This window comes from Mobula birostris, chromosome 28 (genome assembly GCF_030028105.1).
Source record: "Mobula birostris isolate sMobBir1 chromosome 28, sMobBir1.hap1, whole genome shotgun sequence".
Classification (NCBI taxonomy): domain Eukaryota; kingdom Metazoa; phylum Chordata; class Chondrichthyes; order Myliobatiformes; family Myliobatidae; genus Mobula; species Mobula birostris.
Window position 1 is genome coordinate 19,392,983 of NC_092397.1, and position 17,130 is coordinate 19,410,112.

The 17,130-nt window shown below is 47.8% G+C and overlaps 2 non-coding genes across 2 annotated transcripts; both read right to left on the reverse strand.

Moving 5' to 3' along the window:
• Positions 1 to 6,463: 6,463 nt before the first annotated feature.
• trnan-guu (transfer RNA asparagine (anticodon GUU)) lies at positions 6,464 to 6,537 on the reverse strand. The gene has a single exon. It is a non-coding gene; the product is annotated as a tRNA-Asn (tRNA).
• A 1,896-nt stretch (positions 6,538 to 8,433) lies between these two features.
• trnaa-cgc (transfer RNA alanine (anticodon CGC)) lies at positions 8,434 to 8,505 on the reverse strand. The gene has a single exon. It is a non-coding gene; the product is annotated as a tRNA-Ala (tRNA).
• Positions 8,506 to 17,130: the final 8,625 nt, after the last annotated feature.

A 17,130-nucleotide genomic window follows, 5' to 3' on the forward strand; every position in this document is an offset into this window, starting at 1 on the left:
GAGATAAGAGTCAAGTCCAAATAAGAACCCCACCTTTGGCAATATCCACTGTTACCTCTCTTCCATAATTTAAATAGAGTAAATCAGATTCTGCCAGAAACTCATCTACTGCCGTCCCATTAGCTTCTGTAGTCTTACTGACACAAAGATCATGATGTGCATTAAAATCGCCACACAAAAAAAAGAATAAGTTCACAGCATTCTTCCCAACCATTTGACAGATAACTTCTAATCCGGATTATAAAAAGTTCATAATTTTGATCTCACCCCATGGATATAATAATTTAATAATCATTCATTCATTTTTTTCTTTGGAAAAGGCAGAATTCTTTCAAATAAACTCTCTTTCACAAAGATGCCACTCTCCCCCCCACAGCTACGTGTCTATCATATCTCACATCATCATAACCCGGAATCTTGAACAATACATGTGATTGCAGCAAGTTTCTTGTACACAAATAACACCCAAGGGAACACCAAAACAGAGTCTTTAAATTCCTATCATTTGACTAACAGTCTTGTTGCATTCCAATGAAGAACTGTGAGTTGATTGGAAATTATCAACATACAGCACCCTGTGTACAATTACCTTCCCCCACCAGCCCATTCCCTCCACTATCATCCCCCAATCACCCTTCACCACCAAACCCTTCCCAATCACCCTCCACCAACAGTCCATTCCTTCTACAATCATCCTCCAATCACCCTCCACCACCAGACAATTCCCCAATCACTCTCCACCACCAGCCCATTCCCAATTACCCTCCACCAACAGTCCATTCCTTCTACAATCATCCTCCAATCACCCTCCACCACCAGACAATTCCCCAATCACTCTCCACCACCAGCCCATTCCCAATCACCCTCCACCAACAGTCCATTCCCTCTACAATCATCCTCCAATCACCCCCCACCACCAGACAATTCCCCAATCACTCTCCAGCACCAGCCCATTCCCAATCACCCTCCACCAACAGTCCATTCCCTCTACAATCATCCTCCAATCACCCTCCACCACCAGACAATTCCCCAATCACTCTCCACCACCAGCCCATTCCCAATCACCCTCCACCAACAGTCCATTCCCTCTACAATCATCCTCCAATCACCCTCCACCACCAGACAATTCCCCAATCACTCTCCACCACCAGCCCATTCCCAATCACCCTCCACCAACAGTCCATTCCCTCTACAATCATCCTCCAATCACCATCCGCCACTAGACAATTCCCCAATCACTCTCCACCACCAGCCCATTCCCAATCACCCTCCACCAACAGTTCATTCCCTCTACAATCATCCTCCAATCACCATCCGCCACTAGACAATTCCCCAATCACTCTCCACTACCAGCCCATTGCTTCTACTATAATTTCCCAATCACTATCTACCACCAGCCTGTTCCCAATCGCCCTCCACCAATAGACCATTCCTCAACCACTGTCCCATCCCTCTACTTCCATTTCCCAGTCATTCTCAACCAGCAGCCCACTCCCTCTACTACCAATTCTTAAATCTTCTCTCCAAAGTACTTCATGCACCTGTTCTGCAGGAGTCTCCACTAATCCCAAACACTTTCATGCTGTATCCATCACTATTCTGAATCTATCAGATTTCTTTCCCACCTACACTCTTCCATTAGCCACAGCACACAATACCACAAGAAAATCTATTTTTACGAATCAACACTTCACGACATGCCTCATTTCCCACATTGCCCGCTTTCACATCTCTCCGTGGTCTTCCTCCATCTGAATGCTCGTAAGTGTCTGTTTTAATCCAACATGCACCATATGCAGAGAAGTAAATCCTCGTGGATTCAGAAGAAATGTTATTCGTTAATTTCACCTTCTGAACGTCTTGAGTCTTTTGTAAAGCTGGACAACCTAAATGAGCAGCTCTCTGAGCATGCGCACAGATACAGCATCTTGCATCAGCACCAACGTCACAATCCCCATATTCATGTTCACCTCCGTATTTTGCACATCGCTATTTCCCCCTTCAAGAAGAATGAACATGTCCCACCCTTGGCATTTAAATCAATGCAACGGCGGAGGGTGAAACCGTTTGACAGAATAACGAATGCAGCCTGAATTCATCAGAAAAGCACAACAGAACGGGCTAACACGTTCCCTTCTCTCAAAGTCTGTAATCTCTTAGCCAAAGCTATCTTACCCCCTCTCAGGTTGTCCTACTATGCTCCGCACACAAACACACACTCAGGTACAAATGAAATAACATCCTGAATCTTCGTTTCTCCTACCAATGTACTGACAATTTTACTTCCGTCCACAGTCTTCATTTTCACCAATTTCTCCTGTTCCCACACATGTAGCCTGCAGCCGCTCATTACTCAGACATACTGCTGACGTTACCAATACCCTTCTGAATAACATTAGTTAGTCTAACTAGATGAAGATGTTTATCACAATAAGATATGAAAGTAATCATTGCCATGAAATCGACAATATCTTCTACCCGAGTCCTTCTTCCCTTACCGGGCATCCCTCCTCATCCAAACCCGTTCGTCCCGACTCATGTTCCATTTATATCTTGCCAAATCTATTCCATACTATCACTGAACTCCCCATCTGCCGCATCTGACTTTCCCAACATTGGCAGCCCTCAGTCACATTTTAGATGTTGCAAACCGCCAGCCAGCCCCCGCCACTGTCGCCCCAACACTCTGCAGGTGTCTCCCCTGCCCTCCCCCCCATTATGCATCCAAACTACAACCGTGACCGGTCACCTTCTTGGACCCAGTTCCGATGGCCGGGCCTAGGTTTCCCCCGGATTTCTCCGCTCCACCACCTCAATGTACCGCTTCGGGCCAGGGGCCTTTCCATTCCCAGCTGCATTAAAGCCGCTGCTGCAACTGGGCGAGGGAATAGAAGAGCACATGTCTTTAGCTGTACACTGTCAATCAGGCCTGAGGGCGGAGTCTCGCAGCGCATGCGAGCGACTGTCGCCAAAGTGCGAAGCGCCTCCGGACCGTCCCCCAATTCACCTTATGAGGGTCTGAGAAGAGGTTTTGGGGACTGCAGGTGGGACGGGCTCGCTTTAAACCTGGAATTAGACATATCTCAACTTCGATCGTTCTCTGCAAACTGCTGCAGGTGTCCATTTGCCTGTCTTCTCCACACAGTCACACAGACGCACTGAGGAAGACGGCACGATTGCTGGGACCGTACGGGAGTTGATATCTTACAGCAACAGCCCCGGTTTAATGTTTTCGGAGTGACGGGGTGTGACTCCGAACGGCGCCCAGATACAGACTCGCTGAGGGAATGATTGGGGAAATATTTTGAAACGAACCGTCGTCTCTTTTTCTTGGAAACTCTCAGGTTCTGAGCTCACTGCAGACTTGTTCCATCGTCTCAATGAGCAAGAACTGATCATTTCAACACCGTTTTTTTTTTGGTCGTTTTACATTTGAAGCAGGAAACTGTCTCCCCAAAGAGGAACTGAACCCCGGCCTCCACAAAGAGGAACTGAACTCCGGTCTCCCACGTGACTGCGAGGATACTAACCACTGAACTAACGAGGATATACAACGATATGGAATCTGTCACACAGATTTCAGAGTACAGGAGAACTCACAGAGTCACCCTGACGTTTGTTTGTTGAGTGTGGATCTGCCGCTTTTTACCCGTCCCTTTCTCACTGTGTGACTGGAGGGTCTCAGGATTCTTTAGCGATTCAGTCACTTACTGTGTTCAAGGACTGGCCAAAGGAAGGGATCCCATCAGTGTCTGGTTTGAAAGGACAATTATAATTAGGATTTGTTTTCCCATTTGCTGATGCGCGAGGCAGGACCCTATCAATAGCCCTTCGACTCGTTCAGGAGTCTGCTTTAACCCAATCTGATTCCCGGAGTAGACTCAACGGGTGTTGTAGAACTCCGAACTGCTGGAGGATGGCGACATTAATGACCGGAATAGGACCTGCAGCAGAGTGAGGAATGATCCGGCAGGAAGCTGCTCCTTGACAGGTCGAGTCACATGGAAACATGGGAGACGCTTCACTACTCGAATCTCATACAACATCATGGAGCGATGGTGGTATAGACGATGTTTCTACACAGGCATATGAATATGTACGTGTGGAGCGATATGGAGAGAGGGACAAAGTGAACATCGCCGATGACCGAAAGCCAAGCGACACACACAAAATGCTGGAGGAACTCAGCAGGTCAGGCAGCATTTATGGAAAGGAGTACAGTTGGCGTTTCGGGCTGAGTACCATCATCAGGACTGAAGAAAAAAATGATGAGGAATCGTTAGAGGGTGAGGGGAGGGGAGGGAGAAACACAAGGTCATAGGTGAAACCAGCGGGTGGTGGGGGCAGGGGTTGAAGTAAAGATCTGGAACGTTGATTGGTGAAGGAGGAGGTATTACCAGAAGTTCAAGAAATTGATGCTCATGCCATCAGGTTGGTGGCAACCCAGACGAATATAATGTGTTGCTTCTCCAACCCGAGTGTGGGCTCATCACGACAGTACAGGAGGCCATGGGCTGCCATGTGAGAAATGGAATGAGAAGTTGAATTAAAATGGGTGGCCACTGGGACCCTTATGCCTTATGCCCCTAGGCCAGATGCGACGTTGTAGTAGTGGAAGCCATCGGGAGATCTCGCTTTTTCTGGTGGACGTAGTGCAGGTGCTCGGCGAAGCGGTCTCCCAATCTGTGACAGGTCCAACAGATATACAGCAGGCCACACCGGAAGCACTGGATACAGTAGATGACCCCGAAAGACGCACATCTCAAGTATCTACTTACCTATAAGGACTGCTTGCGACCCAGAATGGTCGTGAGGGAGGATGTGTAGGGACAGGTGTAGCACTTGTTTCACTTGCAAGGATAAGTGCCAGGCGAGAGATCAGTGAGGAGGGACGAACGCACACGGGATTCACGAAGGGAGCGACCCCTGCAGAAAGCAGAAAGTAGAGGGGGTTGGGAAGATGTGTTTGGTGGTGGGATCCCGCCGGAGATGACGGAAGTTAAATATAATTGTGTGCTGGAGGCGCGGGCGGGGGGGAGGTAGGTGAGGAGAAGACGAACCCTCTCCCTGGTGGAGGACGCGAGGATGAAGTGGGGGGGGGAGGGCGGTGGGAAGACGTGAGCATAATGGAAGAGATTCTGTTGAGGGCAGCTTTGATGGTGCAGGAAGGGAAGCTCTTTTCTTTGAAACAAAGATAATATCTCCTTTGTTCTTAAACGAAACGCCTCACCCTGAGAGAAGATGCGGCGGAGACGGAGGAATTGAGAGAAGGGGATGGCATTTTTACAAGCAATGGGGTGTGAAGAGGTATAATCCAGGTAGCTGTGGGAGTCTCTGTGTTCAAAATAGATATCGGTAGGCACGGTGTGTTCAGAGATAAAGAGAGAGAAATCGAGAAAAGGGAGGGAGATGTCCGATATGGGCAGATAGACTTCTGGGCTGTGTGGAAGTTGGAGGGAAAGCTGATGAAGTGGATGAGCTCCGCATGGGTGCGGAAAACAGAGCACTGCTCTCGGTTATGTAGCGTAGGAGAAAATAGGAGGGATACCAATGTAGGCTGGAAGATAGACTGCTCCACATAGCCGACAAACAGACAGGCATAGCTGGGACTCATGCCAGTGTCTGTGGCTACACTTTTTGTTTGAAGGAAAGGGAGGAATCGAAGGACAAATTATTAAGTAGCGACAAGTTCTGCCATACGGAGGTGCATGGTGGTATAGGAGATCTGCTTGGGACTGGTATCCAGACGGAAGCGGAGAGATTTGTGGCCTTCCTTGTGGGGGGTGGACGTCTATAGGGACTGGACATCCAGAGTGAAAATAATATGACCGGGGCCCTATGTGGCATGCAAAACGATTAGACTTCAACTGAAAGATCGAGGAATCAAAATTAAATTAAATCAAACCACGGCATTAGACCCGGCAATTCCGTTAGTTCCAAGGATGTAGCTCGAGGAAACATACACTTCATGGTCAAAGAGAAGTGGATCTTACGTACTCCTGATAAAAAGATATAATGCACCCCGGGTATTCTCTCTTCTCATTCCTCTATCCGGCTGAATGTGTTGGACAGCACCTACTACAGCTCAAGGATACCTTCAGCTCCTCTGTTATGTATATTGAATGGTGCCCGAGTAGAACAAGATGGACATTTGCCCTTTCAATCTACGCCGTTGTGATACTGCACCTAATTATTTACCCGCACGGTGCTTTCTCTCTCTCTCTGTTACACTTTATTCTGCATTTTGGTTTTGTTTTACATCGTCCTCTCTCAATACACTGTGTAATGATTTGATCTCTATGAACAGTGTGAAAGAGAAGCTTTTCGCTGTATTTCGGTACGTGACAAAAAGATTAAATCCCACTGAACGTGATGGGGCAGTAGCAGGGAACGCCGGTCTCCGGACAGCTCAGCGTTTCCCGGTGGGCAATACAACGCACAACAAAAGCTGCTGGATCACCAGCGTCCCTGGGTGGGCTCGAACCACCAACCTTTCGGTTAACAGCCGAACGCGCTCACCGATTGCGCCACAGAGACAAGCCGGGAAAATCTGCCATTCCAATGTTAGAAGATGGTGACTGGTAATTGATAGTGTGACCCGGCTTATCACAATCTGCATGAATGGTTTGCATCAGAGGTTAGCAGACAACGTGAAACAGAAAACGTTCAAACCACAAACTTGTCAGAATTAGAAGGGGAAATAACAATAGATTCCCAGTGCATCGCCAAATACTTCGGCCACGAGTACACAGTCCTCAAAGAAGGACATTTTACATGGGACGTAATCACTGTGTCCCGGGACGGATGAGGACAGCACCGATCCCGGGGTCGGAGAACCAGGACTGTTCCTGAACTAAAAGCCGAAACAGCCGGAAATACTCCGCAGTTTAGGAAGCGACTGTGGAGAGAGATACAGAGTTCACGTTTTAGGTCGATGACCTTTCACAGCTCCGAGCTCGCAGTCAGACGGAAGGAGTCTCACGGAGTCTCTGCAGGATGGCCTGAGATGGGTGAAGGCACCGATTCCACTCGCCCTCTTCTTTCTGACTCTTTGAACTGTAAACCTTAAATCGAGCACAAGAAGAGCCTTTGTTTAGCATTTAAAATGTGGCAGAGGCAGATGAAGTAACTATTTCTGGAAACATTGTTCCATGTCACTGCGTGTTACGCCGAATAACTATAAATACAGAGTCGCTGAGGGGAGATTTATCGAAGCTGAACACAAAGTCCCGTCCTCTCGGCAGACTCTCCCTTCCCGGGGTCACTGCAGATCGACTGTTTCACATCGCCAAACAACCGATCACTTCAACCCCAAACTCAGATATAACCTCTTTAACCCTTTTCAATTTACTTTGAAAATTCGAGTTACAATTACATTTAATATGGAAAGAGCAATACCGTTTCCCTGACGGGGAAATTGACCCCGTCTTCCCCGTGCAGATGGGGATACTAACCACTAAACTAACGAAAATTCAGTGCGAAACAGCGATCTGACATTGGGATTTCCGAGGAGAGGATACTTCACTGAGTCACCCAATGTTTGTTCGTTGACTGTGGCACTGGCGCATTTCACAGACGCACTTTTTACTGTGCGACGGGACAGTCCTCGGAATCGTTTCCGATTCAGCTGTTCATTGCATAAAGTTTCCATCCCGGCATGATTGTGTTTTGGGAAAGGGAACATTCGTCAACAGGATTTAACTGATGCAAGAAAATATTTTTCCAAATTTTCCACTTTGCCCACACTGGAAAGTCTGGCTCTATTTCTACTCCCTAAATATAGGTAGGCACTGATGTCCGCAGCATCAGTACTGAGGACTAAAAATATATGGACAAGGGAGGTGCAGCGGCTCTTGTAGGAGAGCTTTAAATCTGTAGACAGGACTGTGTTCAGGGACTCATCTTCGAGTCCCAATGGGTTACGCCACAGCTGTCACTGACTTCATTAAAACCTGTGTGGATGAGTGTGCGCCTACGAAATCATATTGTACATATCAGAACCAAAAGCCTCAGATAAACCAGAAATGCCCATCTCCGATCGTTGCACACATGTAATTTAAAATCTTTCTTCATTTCTCCTTCCATTATTCAACTGAAAGCGGTGGATTCCCAAGTATCTGGACATAATGTGACAGGTCGCGGTGTTAAAACGCACTGATAAGTGATGAATACAGCAGAAGATGGTTTCGATCCATCGACCTGGAGGTTATGGGTTCCGCGGATCCGCTGGGACACTGTGCTTCACAGAGCAACTGGAATTGCTGTGCAATGAATGTTGCGCAATGTTATTTGAGTTTCCCTACGGATACAGCAAGGGCCCGTTCTTAACTCTCCCACATGTTACAGGCTTATCCCGTACTTCAATGAGGGAAATGAAGGCTGAGCGTAGAGTAAGTTCTTCATTTGTTTTTCGCCCATTTATAAAACATTCTGTGGAGATGCCGGGGATTGAACCCGGGACTTCATACATGCGAAGCATGCGCTCTCCCACTGAGCTACATCCCCGATGTCGAATTTATGATGAAATCTTCAATCTGATCCCATAGATCAGAATTAGGTTATGTGGCTCATCGAGTCTGCATCACCATCTGGTCATGGGGGTTGATCTATGTTTCCCCTCTTCAGTCCCAGTTCCCCGCCTTCTCTCATAGGTTTTGTTGCCTTGTCCAGCCAAGAGAATATCTCGCTCTGCTTTCAATACCCCTAACGACCTCGCATCCGCCGATGCTTGCATCTGCATCTGCTTGAAATAGACGCCTCTCTCTCTTGAGACTGCGACCTCTTATCCTTAACTCCACCACCGTAGGGAATATCTTTTCCTATATCTACTCTGTCTAGGCCTTTCAACATTCGAAAGGTTTCGATAAGATCCCACCTAATCTTTCTAAATACCACTGAGTACAGACCCAGAGCTATCAAATGTTCCTCATATGATAACCCTTTCATTTCCGTGGTCATTCTTGTGAACCTGCTCTCCATCATCTCCAATGCCAGCACATCTTTTCTGAGATGAGCAGCCCAAGACTTTCAAAATACTTTTCCTTAAAGAAACCATACTTACTTTGTCTAATCTTGTCCTGTGTCACCAAGTACTCCATAACCTCACCCTTAATAGTAAATCTGAGTAGCAAATTGCAAAGGCTGGACGTTGAAAGATATAAAACAAAAGATGGAGTGGCTGATTCTGCCTTTCGAGTCTGCTCGGCCATTTATTGCAGTGGACAGGATTTGAATCTTCCCGAAGACAACCCAATGGATTTCCAGTCCAATACCTGAACCACTCGGCTAGGATTACCATGTTCTCCACATGCGACAGAGGGACTCAATTATAGAGGCACAGGGTTTCTTCACATCGCGACCACAAACCCCGAGATCGCCAGGTGGGCCTCAGCGTCAGAGACAATGGTGCCTGCCGTTTCCCCGCTGTCCTGGAGAAGGCGGAGTGGGGCTTGCTTCCTGAGCTACTGATCTACGTGAGCTGAGGGGGCTCTCAGTGACGGAGCTCCAGGACGCTGGCCCGGCGCCCTGGCACTGATCGATATGGAAAGTCTGCAGGTAGCAGGACCGGCGCCCTAACTTATTTCATTCTTGTCCTTCTTTCTGATCCATCCGCCAACCTGACTCAGCCGCTTCCGAGGGCCGTCACCAGATAACAATTTTGGTGTGGAATAGACTCACATCTAGTGGAAAATGAGTGAGGACGGCGGGTTCTGTGCTCCCAGCATTCCAAAATCCGATAAAAGCCAGATATAAGCAATTAATAGTGGGCAATAGGAACTCGGAGAGCACGTTCAAAGTCCAAAGTAGTATCATTATCTAATTACGTATATGTCAACATCGACTACTCTGGCATTCATGTACCTGCTGGCTTTCAGAGTAGATCTGAACAATACAACAGCATCAATGAACAAAAAGCTACACATTAAAAACTATTAATTAATGGCCTTAAAGTTCTCCGCTTCCATCTGGATACCAGACCCAACCAGCTCTCCTCTGCCACTACGCACCTCCGTCTGGAGGAACGTCCTCACTCAATAATTTCTCCTTCGACTCCTCCCATTTCCTTCAAACAAAAGGTGTAGCCATAAACACTGGCAGGGGTCCCAGATGTGCCTGTCTGTTTGTCGGCTTCCAGGAGCAGTCTATCTTCCAGCCTACGTTGGTATCGCTCCATAATTTTTCCTCCGCTACATAACCGACAGCAGTGCTGCTGTTTTCTGCACCCATGCGGAGCTCATCCACTTCATCAGTTTTGCCTCCAACTTCCACCCTGCACAACAATTTACCTGGCCCTTATCCGACACCTCCCTCCTTTTTTTTATCTCTTTGTCTCTCTCTCTGAAGGCAGCTTGTCTACTGATATATCTATTTTGAACACGGAGACTCTCACAGCTATCAGGACTATACCGCTTCCCACCCCGTTACTTGTGAAATGCTATCCTCTTCTCTCAATGCCCCCGTCTCCACCGCTTCTGCTCTCAGGATAAGACGTTTCATTCAAGAACAAAGGAGATATCGTCTTTTTTCCCTCCCTTCCTCCACCATCAAAGCTGCCCTCAACGGAATCTCTTCCGTTTTGTTCACGTCTGCCCTCATCTCATCCTCGCACCCTCCATCAGGGAGAGGGTTCGTCCTGTCCTCACCTACTTCCCCCCAGCCTCTGCTTCCAGCATACAATTCTATGAAACTTTCGCCATCTCCGGCGGGATCCCACCACCAAACACATCTTTCCCTCCCCCCTCTACATCCTACTTTCTGCAGGTATCACTCCCTATCTGAATCCCATGTGCGTTCATCCCTCCCACTGGCACTTATCCTTGCAAGTGAAGCAAGTGCTACACCTGCCCCTACACCTCCTGCCTCACTACCATTGAGAGTCCCAAACAATCCTTTCAGGTAAGGCGACACTTCACCTCTGAGTATTTGAAGGTCATCTACTGCATTGAGTGCTCCTGGTGTGGCCTCCTATATATCGGTGACACCTGACACAGATTGGGAAACCACTTCACCGAGCACCTACACTCCGTCCAACAGAATAAATGACATCCCCCTCTGGCCGCCAATTTAATTTCACTTCCCATTCCAATTCCAACATGGCAGCCCATGGTTTCCTGTATTGTCGCCATGAAGCTACACTGAGGGTGGAGGAGCAACACATTATATTCGTCTGGGGAGCCTCCAACCTGATCGCATGAATATAGATTTCTCCAACTTCTGGTTATGGCACCTCCTTCACCAAGCCCCGGTCTCGTTTCCCTCACTGACCTTATCTCCTTACCCGCCAATCACCTCCCCTTTCATTCTTCCACTTCCATTCTGTCCTCTCGTATTAGATTCCCTGTTCTCCAGCCCAGGATCTCTTTCACAAATCAAGGCTTCAAGACTTTAATTCACCAGCCCCTCCCCCGGCGGTTTCACCCATCACCTTGTGTTTATTTCTCCCGTCCCCTCACCGTCTGAATTCAATTACTCGTCGATTGTTTCTCCTGTCCGGATGAAGGGACTCGATCCGAACCGTCGACTGTATTTTTCCCAAGATGCTGCCTGGCTTGCTGAGTTCCCCCAACATTTTCTGTGTTGCTTGGATTTCCATCATCTGTAGATTTTCTCCTTGTGCCTCTATCGATGTCGCTCCACACGAACATATTCATGAGCCTATCTAAAAACATCGTACACCCTTCCATCTCTGAATCTGGCAGCCCGTTCCAAGCACCCACGCCACTCTGTCTAAAAACGTGAGCCACACATCTTCATTAAACTCTCTCCCACTCCGACCTTAAATTCATTCCCGGTAGAATTTCAAATCCGTACCCTGGGAATCGAATTCTGACTATCTGCCCAATCTATGTACCTCATAATTTTCGACTTCTTAATTCGGTCAAGTTTCCTCTTAGGCCCTGACATTCCAGTGAAGGCAAACAAGCTCAATCATTTTAATCAGGCAACATCGGGGAACCACTTTGCAAATCCTGCCAATCCTTCCTGTGAAATGCCATTCTTGCAGAATCTGGAATAGAATCAAGACAGGATTGAACGGGAAACTCTTGAGGGACGTTAATTCCATCTCTGATCCACGACACAGTGAATGATAATTAATGAAGCCATCTTACACTCACAACATGAATTAGCGTGAGTCGATCACTTGGCCCTTGGAGTTCTGCGTAGATCGTGTCGATGTAAGAAGTTTATTTGTTGTGTAGTCTAAAATGGTACAGTGTGCCATGGCTGGAAATCGAAGCCGGGTCAACTGCTTGGAAGGCAGCTCTGCTCACCAGTAACAACCATCGCTCAATGACGTTGCAAAAGATTGGAGGAGTAAGGTGTCTCCCATAGTTCCGTGTGACTCGATCAGTCCCCAGGCAGCTTTCTGTCGGATCATTTCTGCTGCAGATCCTATTCCGGTAAATTAGTGTCGCCATCTCCCAACAGACCGGAGTTATACAATCCACGGCGAGCATACTCCAGGAGTCATACTGTGTTAGAATCGAGCCCTGAACGAGCCGAAGAGCTAATAATGGGGTCCTGCCTCGCGCAACACCAAATGGACAAAGAAATCCTGATTATAATTGTCCTTTCAAACCTCTAAGGATGTCGGATCGATCAGGAAGATGGAGGGGAGTGATCCAGTCCGAATACTGACACAGCCATCGGGCAGACTCCCCCATCGCCGTCACTGCTTGGACGCGTGGTCAGAATTCTGCAGCCCCGTCACTGAGAGTCCAGTGGGAGTTCTCTCATCCCACGTAGAGCAGCGACCGAGGAAGGCGGCCCAGCACGTCCTTCTCCATGACAGCTGGGAAACGGCAAACACCGTTGTCCCTGCTGCTGGGACCCACATGGGGATCTGGGGGCGAGGGGAGGGGGTGTTGTGTTCACAGAGTGAAGAAACCTGTCCCGCTCTATTTGAATAAATGCCCAAATGCCCGCGTTGAATTCAGCTGAACGTGAATATTGTTTCACCTTCCACAGATGCTAATGGTTCTGCTGCCTATTTGCAGCAGTTTTCGCTTTCAGTTCAAAGGCAAGTCTGTTTCTTTGAAACCGGGATCACGACTGCCCCTGTCGCGTGTGGAGAACGCTGTAGTTGTGGCCAAGAGGTTATGACGATAGACGATAAATCCATTGTGTTTTCCCCGCGCAGATTCGAATCCTGTAGACTACGTGTCTCCAGCTTTTTATCTTTATATTCTCTGTGACTCCCTGATCCATTTCACGAATGCGGGTTTTTTAAAAAAATCGCTCCAAAAACCAGTCTCTGGTCTCCGCTTCTAAACCCGGGGAGAACCGATTTACTGTATTCCATTTCCCTTCGGGATTTCTCTGTGGCACAAAGGGTGAACAGAGAACAGAGAACAGAGAAGTCTACACCACATTATAAGTTCTTCGGCCCACAACGATGTGCCGACCATGTAACCTACTCTAGGAACTGCCTAGAATATCCCTTGTGCATAGCTATCTATATCTCTCAGCTTCATGTGCCTATCTAAGAGGCTTTTAAAAGCCCCTATTGTAACCGCTTTCACCACCGCCACCGGCAGTGCATTCCACGCACCCACCACTCGCTGCGTGAAACACTTACCCCTGACATCCCCTCGGTACCTATTTCCATGCACCATATAATTATGTCCCTTCGTGTTCGTGATTTCAGCCATGGGAAACAGCCTCTCGCTATCCACATGATCAATGACCCCCATCATCTTATACACCTCTATGAGGCCAGCTTTCATCATCCGTCGCTCCAAGTTCACTCAACCTATTCTCATAAGGGACCCCCTCCAATGCAGGCAACATCATTGTAAATCTCCTCTGCACTCTCTCTAGAGTAACAAAATACTCATGGACTAAGATGTTAACTGTCCTGTGCTATCACCAGTGGGATCATTCGTTGATCTGCCACCTGTCTTCAGGAGTTTCGGCAGCTTATGATCAAGACTCCCTCGAGGTGGTGGGCCAGCAGTGCTAAAGCACCACCTCCAACTGGTGAGCTTAAAAACTTGGCATCTGCCTCTATCAGAGTTGCTGGTCACTTCCATCCAACAGATAGTCTGCTCTTCAGGTGTCTATGCAACTACTGAACGGTTTGCAAGATATGTATACACAGTCTGACTATCTGCCCCTCTGGACATACTTGGTCCACACCCATGCTGATCCTTTCTCTGCTGCCTCAGCTACAGCCCTGCTGGTTGACTTGATCTCTCTTCTAGTGAAGCCAAGGTCACGCAGCCACTTCTGGAGAGTGAACGCAATAAACCCTCGTCAGCCTACTTCGAATGGATAGCATGAGGCTTTCCACCCTCTGTCTCTGCACTCTGATCTTAACTCTGCATATTTGGCTAACTTGCGCTCATGGGCTTCATCGATGTTGTCTTCCCGGGGGACTGTGAATTCACCAATAACCGATTCTCTACTGCTGTCAGACCATACAATTATATCTGGACGCAATGTTGTGAAAGCTATTTCCTCCGGGAAACTGCCTTTCCCGTCCAGGCCAGCCTTGACACACCAATCATTGGCTGAAGAAAATCTGCTTGATCGTGAGCCTATGCTGTACACCCTTGAATTGGACGCTTCTTTCACAAATGATATGCGATGTTCTGTGCAGCATGGGGCATGAGATAAGTTGTGCTGCAGTACTCTCCGCTCAACCGCTTCTGTTACAACTTTGAGAACGTTGTTATGTCTCCACGTGGACATGCCGCTGGAAAGATTGACTCTGCATGCAATCAGGATATGTTGAAGTGTTCCCTTCTCGCCACAAGCAGCACACCTGTCTGTCTTACCTTCATACCAGGTGCTGAGGTTGGCAGGTGTTGGGAGCAGATCGTACGCTGCTCTGCATAGAAAAGAGATGCGGAGTGGTTCCATCTACCACAAAATATTCCAAGATAGATGTCGTTGTTCAACAATTTCCCAGCGGGTCCAAGCCCCTTGTTTGGCCGGGCCAGCTGTTTTAGTTAACCTCTTCTCCTCTTCTACCTCTCGTATTTCTTGTGTTACAAGCTCACGGCGCTCCTTACCTGTAGAAGATGACCACCAATTGTGGGGTGTCCATCCAAGTCCCTGGCGGCCTAGCTGGATAGTCCCAACCGTCCCCTTGTGCTTCAACCTGGACTCTGCCTCATCAACTGCTACACAGGCTGACCACTTCCTGCCTGATCTCACGTCCGGCTGGGTGTTCTTGATGACAGGGTCTTTTGAGTCTCGAAGCATCAAGAATGATCTCACCTTGGCTACCTTGACCTCCTCAACAAGGGATTGCACTGGGATGGTGAGCTTTGTCTGGCTACTGTGGATTGCAACATTGGTGAGGCTGCTCGGTACTCCAAGCCAGTCCTTCACATACTTGTTGATCTTCCGTTCCATTGCCTCAACGTGGGACATTGCCACTTCATAGACAGTTAGTGGCCACATTATCCGTGGCATCAGTCCGTACTGCAAGCACCACAACTTCAACTTGCCAGGCAAGCCACACTTGTCAACAGACATCAGACCTCTGCTGATCTGTTCTGCTGTCTCTTGAACACTCTTGGTGTCTCTCAGCTCCTCTGTGTACCATCGCCCGAGGCTATTAACTGGTTGGTCCTGAATGGATGGAATCTCCTCTCCACAAAGCGTGAAATGAAAGTCAACCAGCTTTCCTCTCCTAAGAACAAGGCTCCTTGACTTCTTGGTCTTGAACTTCATTCTTCCCCAATCCATTAGCTTCTCGAGTCTAGATAGTACATTTTCCACTGCCTCCGTGCTGGGACCCAAAAGTGTAAGATCATCCATGAACGCTCGTATTGGTGGTAACTCCTCTCCGCCACCAAGTGCGACACCTGGTCCCACTGATTCTACAGCCCTCACAATAACCTCCATGGGTAACACGAAAAGGATGGGTGAAATTGCACATCCCATTGGGATTCCAACATCCAAGCTCTGCCACCTAGTTGTAAACTGCTGAGTGGAAAACCTCATCCGGAAATCGTTGTAGTACTGCATAACAAAGTTCCTCACTTTAGCAGGAATCCATAGGAATTCCATCGCAAACCCAATCAAGACATGGGTCACAGAACCATATGCATTTGCCAGATCAAGCCAAACTACAGCCAGATTTCTTCTCAGCCTTTTTGACTCCTGGATGATTTGCCATATCATACTAAAATGTTCAAGGCATCCTGAGAAGACCTGGTATTTCTGCCTTCTGCTCAGATGTATTTACTAATCCATCCTCTATCACAAATGAAGATAGTCTTTCTGCCAGAATGCCACACATAATCTTCCCTTCTACATTCAGGAGTGAAATTGGTCGGAACTGATTCAATACAGAATTCTCTTCCTTCGGGATGTATACTCCTTCAGCCTCACTCCATGACAAAGGAACAACACCTTGTCTCCACACCACCTTTAACAATCTCCACAAGCATTTCCTCAGCTGTTCACACTTCTTGAACACCTTATAAGGCACTCCATTAGGTCCTGGCACTGAACCTGACCTTGCCTTTCTCATGAACCGTTCGACTTCTGCCATTTTGGGTTCTGACAGATCGAACTTCACTCGTGGCTCGGTAGGCGTAACAAGCCCTGAAATGTCAAACAAAGGAGCCTCCTGCTGTTCGTTAGAGTAAGTGTTTGCCAGGTGATCCTCAAGTTCTTGTTGACAGATGTTAAGCTCTCCGCTCTTACTTTGTTCAAACAGTTTCTTCGTGAACTCGTGAGGGTTCTCAAAAAACGACTTTCTTGCCTTCTCTCTCTTCTTTCTCTTTTTACCTTTTGACTCTGCACGACGGAGTGATGCTGACTTCATTCGAAAATGCTCTCGGAGATCAGCAAGCCCTGGCTTGTCACCCTCACTTGCTACCTTCCACCTCTGTCTCAACGATCTAAACTCTCTCCTGAACCTACTAATCTCCATCTGGCGCCTGCTTGGTTGCTGAGTAGGCTTTGTTTTCTTCAACTCAACCAAACCAAACCTGTACTTTCCAACATCGTAAATCATATCGCCCATCAATTCTAACTTTCTCTTTGATGTTCCCCTGAGAGTATTCTAACAACATCATACTGATATCCTCATCAAATACACGCCAAGCCTTCTCATCTGCCATTGCTGGCCACTTGATCTTCCTCATCTTCTCTACCTCCTCCCCACCG